The following is a 9,667-nucleotide window of genomic DNA, read 5'->3' on the forward strand; positions in this document are numbered from 1 at the left end:
TCATCAGAGATCTTAGATTTTGAACAGTCTTAACTGTTGGGGGGGGGGGGGGGGCATGCCTGGACAACCCTTGAAAGCTGAAGGAGGAAAAGGAGGAAGGAGGAAAAATACAGCTCAAATACAAGGCTGGATCCTGTCGCGGGAGAGTTAACAAATGACGGTGTTCTACCAAACACAGGCTGCTCTGGGGAGCATTAAAACAAAGGTAGGCTGGTTTCCTCAGGATTTGCACCTCCATTCTCCCCTTACACCCACAACACCTAATCTAAAGGCTTTCGAAGGAATTTCTGAAAGCCACTTTCCCTCCCACTCTCAAATTTGCTTGAATTTGACCTGCGGACTCAACAATTTGTTGTTTAGGACAGCAGAAAAGACGAAAAAAGGTGCACAGGTATAGTGATCTCCCACACTTTGCTTTACTACGAGTCCAGTGTCAAACTGAGTTTGTGCAGGGTGAGACTTTTTTGGACAAAGTCCTTTCAGGACAAGGAGAGTGACTCCTGAACATCTCAAAAGAAACATCTCAGTATCAACTGAGATTCCCAGGCCAGAGCCAGACCAACCAACCCGTGTCCGCCATGGAGAGCTATCATTTTGGGGAGGGTTAGCACCTGGTTGACTGATCTTCAAGTCACAGCCCAGCCCCCAGATTTCAGATCAGAGCACTCAAGACTTCCAAAAATAGTCCCATCACCAAAGTTCTCCTGTTCAGCCATAATGCAGCAGTATCATTCCCTAACCTCATTCTCAGAAACAGCTGAGATTTTTGGCTGCATTTTAAAACAAAAAGGCAAAGAGGAGGAAAAAAGCAGGGGGTGGAAAACAGCTTGAGGGAAATGCCTGGCATGGAAAAGCTTTAGCCTAAATAGCTGAGCTTTGGCAAAGCTGTAAGCAGTCAGACTGCTTCTTACAATGAAAACCACCCGACACACTTGACTGGTGCATACCCACTCATATAAACGCAGACAGCTCTTGTATCTACAAAAACCTGTGCTCCACAGTGGGTAGGGTGAGCAGTAATGAATGGGTTCAAATCGCAGCAGCAAGATCAAGATTAGGTAACAGGAGAACATTTAACTGTAAAGATAACTTGAGTCCTGGAATAGATTTCCCAGGAGAAATCAGTTTCCATCATGGGAGGTTGTCAGAAGTGGAGCGCAACCGTCCCTACCATAGCAAAAAGCAGCTAAAAAGTGAAACAGGTGACACATCAAGACCCCGCAGTATTTACTCTATACACAATCATTTACACATGCTAACAATGAGCAATAATGTTCTTTCCTTAGTAGAAGGATTTTATAACTGTTGAAGTGATCTATTTTTCACATCTGTGTTTTAACAGAGACAATATCTCAACCCCCACCTGACAGAAGTGAGGAAGCAGAGGCACATGGGAGTTGTGCGACTTGTCCATGCTCATAGAAAACCAGTTTGGGTAGGGCTGATGACACCAGCATTTAGAGTTCTGCATTCATCACTTCTCAACCCAAATCATTCTTCTCCCTGGGAATTTCAGAAAAGTTCACACACACATTTTCATGGCCACTGATTGATGGAGTTCCTTTTTTTGGCGGCTGCTTCTGCTCTAGGGTTTATCTGAGCCCAGTACCCTAGGATCTCCTTACAGCTACCTCATCCTCTCTTTCTTCTTTTCTCCAGCCAGGGGATTTCCACTCTGTTTTCAGATCCAAGGTTGCATACATCCCTTTTATCTAGCAGTCTGCTGTGCTTCATCTTCTTGAGGAAAGATCCTGGATGGGAGCTTTTCCTAACTGTTTTCATCATCTGCTTTTCAACTCCTTCCCTTCACTTCCAACCTGGCAGGTGTTCACTGTGTGTCTAACTACTTCATAAAATGGGGATTCCTATTTATTTGCTGTTTCTGTTCCTTCTCTTTCAAGGCTTCATTTTAATTGTAGAAAGTCAAAGAGGAATCCTTTGGGAATCAGAGGAAGCCACTTGAGCGTGTCAGAAGATTCAACCAAGAACATCCTACTGCTGTCCAGCCAAGGATGTCTGGTAGGCAGCTCATGACCCTGGGAACAGCTTGTTTCCTCACCACTTCTCTTTTGCTCTTAACAGCAGCTTCCCCGATGTTATCATGTACCAACAAATTTATAAGTACCAGTTTTGAGCTTCACAGATCTTTTGAGATCCAGAGGTTTTTGGTTTCTTCCACCCCATTGTCTTTTAGACTTGATTTTCACATCCTTTGTATTTATGGTCATTTTCTCAGTAGCACCAAATTGCTCACCTGTTTTTCTTTGGTTTGCCTCTAGATGGGAAACAGCTACAATTAATTCAGGATCTGTTCTCATTTTGCACTCTGCAGACTGATTTCCCACACTGTTGGATCCCAGCCTCTATCACATCTGCTCTCACTCGGTTTGGCAACATGCTCATTTTCCACCGTGGTATCTTAATGGCTCTTTTCTGTTCTCGTAAGGAGTCTACTGCCATTTCAGAGTTTTGCCCTTTAATATGTCTTTACCTGCCAGGAACCTGAAGCAACATTCATTTCCAGAGGTTAAGACCAGGTGGGCTTTTCATGCTACTGTTTTAGGGTCAAGAAGGGGTATGTTTGGCCACCCAGTTTAGGCTTCTGCCTCCAGTAAAAGCCAAGTACAGTTTCAAGGGATTCACACCTTCAGCTTCACTAGTAACCAGTCTGGATAAAAGTGTGCTGAAGACAACCTGCAATGGCACTCAAGGATATATTCAAAAAGCGAGTGGACAGGGTACTTCAGAACATGGTTTAGGGGGCATGGGTGATGGTTGGACTCGATCTTGAAGGTCTTTTCCAACCAAAATGATTCTATGATTACCTTCCTGACAGATCTGCCTGCAGGCAGCATAGTCCTTCATCACCTCCAAGGTAAAGCTTGCAGATTGTTATGAAGGGGAAAACAAGCTTAACTGTTACTTTGCAGCTCCTTCCCAGTTAGTAAGTTGTCATGGCAGACCTGTTTCTCTCTGCCAAAGGAGAGACATAGTCTGGGCACCAGTCAGCTGAGAGGGGATGAGACAACGACCAGGGAAATTCTTTTTAGCAGAAGATATTAATTCAAGCACTTTAACTTTCATGTAAGAGCTGCCGATAAAGCATTTCAGAGCAGAGCTTTAAGGTCCAACTCTCCCTGTTTCAACATGTGTCACCCACCACAAGGTCTTGTAAGTCTTGGTTGCGAAAGGCTGAATTTCAGTGGGTTTTCTCCCCTAAGCTGTACATGGCTGGAGTTTTATCTCCCATAGAAGCCGCCATAGATACTGAAAGTGTCTCCAGGAAGCAAATTCCCCCTGAGAACCACAAAGCTGGGAAAAGCCTCCACTTTCCGTCCACTAAAAAAAAATACCCTAGTCATTTTAAATTCAATCAGTTACAGTCCCTGAATTACTTCGGAGCACGTTGAAATTAAAGCTGGTTGAGTCAGTCCGGTCTTTAAGTAACCAGAGCTCAGTGTTAAAGCCACACACCACCACTGTCCCCACCCAGGCACAGGAGTACAGAAAGTTCTAGCAGTGCTCTCCCATGGGTCCATTTCCCAGCATTTATCATGAACATTGCATTTAGGAATAATGTGATTGTCAGCAAACATGTAACAAAAGCCCAGGAGCACTGTGCAGTGATTGAACTCACTGCCTGGGAGCTTCTTGCTCCCGCAGCTGCTGCCTGTGCACCAGCTTTCACTCTGCTTCATGTGAAGGGCATGCAAAGTGCTTTGAAAGTCACGTTTTTCTCTGAAGCTGCCTGTAATCCACCTTTTTTTATGCTTACGTAGGCAAAATCGAGTACCTCAGGCGACTAGCTGGAGTCCCAAGCACAGAGGCAGGCTGTTAAACACACTGCTGCCCTTGGTTTGAAAGCACCATCCTCCTCCACTTGGTTTCTCAAACACCAGTATTTAATGAGAAACAAGAGCTTTTCTCCAAGGAAAGTGACATTGCCACAACGCAGAAGTGAGAAAACAGGATCATGAGCCCCAAGTTCTTAGATGAGTAAACATAGCAAGAAGCTACATTTAAAGTACAGTCAAAGCAGAGGTGTGCATGAATATGGACATAAAGCTGGGACTCTCCATCTCGATTCCTCTGCACTGCCTTTGAACTGAAGAGGAAGTGCTCGTGGCAATGCAGGATGCAAAGCTGATTATGCTTTGCTCTGTAAGAAAACATATGTAGCCAGGGAACACATGACTGCCGAAAGATTAAAAGGAGACTCAAATTCAGCACTTTGTCTTCATTAGCAGTTCCACAAAGTACTCGCTTTTTTTCATCCTGCTTTCTCTTCAAAGACTTCAGAAAACACATTAGAAACGGTTAAAAAAAAATACCCCAAATCCTGAGAGCAGAGGTAGGGAAACTGAGGTGTAGTTTATGTTCCTGTTCAGCTGCATAAAATGGGCTAGAGTGAGGCAGCAGCTGCAATTCAAAGACCTCAAGTCACAGCCTCTGCCTCTTGTAGCAGCTAGTTATATTCCCACCAACTATTTGCTTATAGGTTTGTGAAAGCTGCCCAGCATTGAACTCTCCTAATGCATCCTTGCCCTATTCTCTCCTTAGTTCACCAAGTGTTTCAGAAGCTCTTGGACTCTTACAGAGACCATGTTCCCTCTCTTGCTTTCCTGCATTTTCCATTAAACTACTCAGAAACTCTTTAAATACCTTCATTGTCTTTTTGATTTCCTAATTTTCATTTTAAGCACGTGAAACCTTTGCTATGACAAGTGTTCCCCAGCAGCATGCCTGTTTCTCTGCTGATGAACCTCTAACTTAAGTGTAGTGCCGAGCATCTGTGAGAGATACATGTTCAAAAAGACAATTACAGTTTCTTGGGGCATTGAGCCAGCAGCAGCTATTAAAAGTCATCTGGGGCAGAAGGTGCTCCAGCTGCTGATGGCTTGGAGGTAAAGGAAGGACCACTTTTCCATTTCTGGCACTCCCAGGGCAAGCAAGACACACACACCTAGCACAGAGCTCAGAGATACTTCAACAGCAGCGAAACATAAGCTTCAGCCTAATTTTTCTTCCAAAGTTTCATTACTCTTGTGAGATATTCTTGCAAGATGTACTGTCCTAGCCCCAAGGGGTTGGCTTGTCAAGCACAGCTTTATCCTGACTTGTAAAGGCAGAAATACTAGATCAAGAGCAGCTGCTTTCTTTACATTGCCAATATGTTTCCAATGACTAGTGCTTGCGCTATGCTCACCAGTATGGCCCCAGTTCAGGAAGACATTTATTCAGCACATGCCTAAAAGCCATCGACCTGAATGAGACTCAAGCTTGTGCTTCAGATTTGTTCTGAATCAAGGCCTGAGAGATGGGATAATTTTTTCTGCTCGTTTAAACACTGAAACCCAAGACTGTAACACAGTATATTGAAATGTCCCTCTACCACTGTTCCATCAGCTCATGAATCTTGTGGAAAGGCCATCAGTTACAGGTTGCTGCAACTGTGGTAAAAACTGAACCTTACATTTATCTTTCCACAGTATACATTAATGACTAAGATGTATGATGTTTTCTTGCTATCAGATTTAGAAAAGTTTGGGAAGCTTGTGGCATGAGGGACTCTTTGAAATGTTTTCCTTGGATTGACTATCAGGTTGCATTTTGATTAGGAGAAATATATACTGGGGGAAGGCAGGCAGTGATGAATTAACAATTTCCTATCGCTTTCTCAGACTTACTATTCATTTTAGGTGGAACAAATTTGCATCAATTGAATAATTCCATAGAGGCATTGATTTATTTGGAATTGAAAAGTATACTAAAGAAAACATTCTGAGAGTCTTAATCATAAGAAGTATAGTTTTGATTAACTCTAGGATTTTAAAAAAAGGACCAATTATTTTCCAAGCTGTGGCAATTTCCAAAAAGCTTTCTCTTTGTATCAACAGTTTAGGTTGAGGCACGTTTTTTCTGAAAACCAGAACAGCACTTTTTGGGTTTCTACCATGCAGCACTAACACCAAACTAGCCTCATCTGTCATGTTCTGCTGATGTTTGCCTTCATGATTATTCTAATTAGAAATACCCAAAGGGGCCAACATTGGCCCCCACCCACACCAAAGTGGGGATGCTAAAGACAAATACAAAGTTACCCACTGGAACCAGCGCTTGCTTCCCTGATAGCTATTACCCTCTCGAGGAGGTTTTGGAAAAAGCAGCTTACAATAAAATTCTCCATCACTCTAAGGGAAAAACAATTGGTCTATATTTAGGTTGAAAAATTAAACAGTAGTAAACCCAGTGAATTATAAGCAAGCCTGACAGTTGTGCTCAGAGGAACACAGCCACAGATGAAGGGTCACGCCAGCAGAGGTCTGCCTGTGCTGGCCACTGCCAGGAAGATGTCCCCAAGCAGGCTGGTACCCACAACCACATTTCCAACACCAGAAAAGCGTGAGTAAAAGCCCCAGCGATGCTGATGGCATCTTGCTCTTCAGAGGTACTGATCCAGCTGAAGCCATGTGTTCAATCGCATGGAGGGGATGATTTACAGCCCGAGCTGTTTTAGGGACTAGCTGCTGGAGACCATCTCCTGCAGAGCAGCGGGCTGAGAGAAGGTAGCTGCAACCCTCCATGGGGGCAGAGAACTGCTACCTCCAACGATGCTCCAGCCTGTTCCCAAGCCCATATGATGAGACGCACAAGCACCACCCACCACACCTGCGCCGTGGCATCCACACATGCCAGACCTCTGGCAACTTGGAGCAACTCTCCCAAATGGTGTAAGACCCACTGGTGCCTCCCAGCCATCCTGAAGTAATTCAAAGTTTGGACTAATACTGTTTCCCAGGGCTCCCTATACACTACCAGAAAACAGGTATGCAAGAACACATAAATTTAAATGAGGAAAGGGGCTGTGGATCTTTTAGATTTAAACGAAGAATTGGATCATGTGTGATAATTACAGCCTCTGCAGGCAGCAAATGCTTGAGTCAAGTTCACACTCCTTTAATTAAAAGGGCTATATCTCCTTCCACATTAAATATCCTCATCTAAATAATGAACTTTCAATACACACAACCCAATAAATATTGCCTCCAGATTGCATATTTAGTATCTTCAATAAATCAGGCTGCAATTTCAACTAACTAGTTATGAATAGCAGTTTAAAATAACAAAGCAACCATTCAAATGCAAAGTTAAAATGGCATTTCAAGTTCTAAAATTGTTTGAAATTGTCACTAACGGGAGCTATTCTGCTCCAGTAAGCAGCCTGTCGTCATAGAGCTGGACGCCCCAGAGACTCCTACGTCTCTATCAAGCTGAGGTCAACTTGGCCCTTGGGTTCAAGCTAATTGGAGCAGGCTACAGATGGCCAGAGCACAACCTCCTTGGCTTTGTTGACGGAGGAAGCTCTTCTCATTAGATAGCTGGATGGGTCTGCACATTGCTGGGAGACAAATATATGGACTTTCACTTGTAGGTCAGCAGTTCAGAACTGATGGGGATGAGTAATGACAAGCTAATTGATCTCAGATGGCCATTTGGTGGTCTCTGCAAAATGAATTTGGTGGTCTGGGTTCATGTCTCAGGGGGATGAGTATCCATGTCATACAAAAACCAGCACTGAGCAGCTCCTCTGCAAGTGCAAGGTCTGGAAGGAGACATGAAAAACACCCTCTTTTCTTATTCTTAGAGGGGGTCCCTTCGTGGCAGGGCTGGAGCACAACAGCAGCTGGAGTTAAAAAGTTGGCTCTTGCTGAGAAACTTCACAGCCGCTCTGAAGAGATAGGCTGCGTTTTCTCACCCTTCTCCTCCACTCCCAGCAGAGGAGATGAAGGTTTGCTAACAGCCCCTTTGTGTGCTGGGGAACTTGATGCCCACACCTAATTGGAGAAAGGCTGACAATGTTCTCTTCTAATCAGAAACTACTGTTTGCATTCTGGCTCTCTAATAATATATACCCTGCCCTTCCAGGACACGAGGAAAAACATGACCCTTTGCAACTCATCTACTGGCTAAAATTAGTGATTTTTAGCAGTAATGCATTTCTTAAATTATGTCCAGTGGGGCAGAAAGAGCCTCAAAAACTCCTTCTCTCAGGAGGGTCATTTATTCTCACAGAAATGTTAAAGTATATATCTTTCTGTCACAGCTCTGGCCCTCAGAAGAATTTCTAGATACAGTATTGCTTTTTTTTTATTTCTTTCATTTAAACATTATTAATTGCCTCCCCAGCCCTCTTCACTGAAAACAATTGTCTGGGGTCAGACTTGAGGGCTGTTGTTTCCATTCCTGCTATGCACAAAGAACCACTTCATTACAGAGCCTTTCTGGAGGAGCTGCAAATGGACTGATCCTGCTCTCCCCATGGCTTAATCCTGGGCTAGCTGTTTTAATACCAAAGTTGCTCAGCAGGTTTGCTCTTGATTTGCAGGGACAGGCAAACATCAGCCTCTCCAACAGGATCGACCTAAAGCCAGAAGTACCAAGGCTGAGATGTGCCTCCCAAAAGGGCTCCAGAGCGAAGGGGGGGCTGGTGCATCCCCCATTTCCTAGCTGGGCTCCTCAGAAGCAGCAGCTCAAGCAGGTAAATGAGGAGGACACCTCCTCCACAGCACCCACGGCCAGCCCCACAGGCGTTTCTGCTTGGCTTGTCCCCATGGGAAGCCACCTTGGAAAAATGGTAAATACTCCAACGAGGAAGTCTGCTCAGGTTGGCGGGGAGGTGAAGCACTGGCTTTGTTCTCTGTCCCAGATGCAGCACGTGGCCTCGAGCGAGCCCGTGAGCACCAGGGTTCCCACACAGCCGTGCAGGCAGGTGTGGGCACCAGCTCTGCCTGCACACAGCCCCAGGTGCCCGGGCAGGTCCAGCTGGGCAGGCGCAAGGATGGAGACACCCAGCACTGCTGGTACCCGCAGCAGGGATGGGGTGGCACAAGCTGTACTTCTCCCCTTTGTGCCCTGAAATGGGCAGAATAATGACTGGTTCGTTAGTGGTGGGAAAATACACGGGGGCGCTCAGAGGGAAAGCACTGGAGAACCAGAAAGTACTGTATTTGCATGTATAATGGCCATGTTTGCTGCTCCCTCCCCTACTCCCCCTCACCTTCCCCTCCCTGCTTCTGCTGCCGTAAATTAGGGAACAGGCAGGAGGTGCGCCTATGCTCATCTGCTGGTAATTTGGTTAAGGCAGGGTGTAGCCACAGCATGCAAATAAACTCTTGCTTCCTCTTCTGCCTTGAGCAGGGTGCCTTTGCACCCAGCTCTGCTGGTGAGGCTGGCAGTAAAGAGCTACATGCCCAGCGCTGGCCACTGCAATTCCTCGTGGCCAACCCCAGCTGAGGCAAAGCTGGCCAAGGATGATCCTCCGGTGGTGTGGAGGCAATGTACCAGGTCCTGCGTTGCTTCCTTCCCCGTGGCGAGTGCACTGGGGCTTCCCAACAGCTCCTACCCTGCCAGGAGGGCACTGGTAGGATTTCACCATTCACATAATTTCAGCCTGCTTTAAATTAGGAGGGCCCAACTGGGACACAGCATAGGAGTGCTGAGGCCATTCCTCCCAGCACCTCCCTGCCTGCTTTGGCGGCACACAGGGACGACACTTGAGTCAAGAGCTGCCCAGCTCTCAGCCCACTTCCCCCAGGCTGTCAGGGCCACCATGCTCCCTCTGTGCATGCTTCATTCCTGTGCCAGCTCTGGGCAGGATTTACATTGG

This window comes from Harpia harpyja, chromosome 9 (assembly GCF_026419915.1).
Source record: "Harpia harpyja isolate bHarHar1 chromosome 9, bHarHar1 primary haplotype, whole genome shotgun sequence".
In the NCBI taxonomy this organism is placed as follows: Eukaryota; Metazoa; Chordata; class Aves; order Accipitriformes; family Accipitridae; genus Harpia; species Harpia harpyja.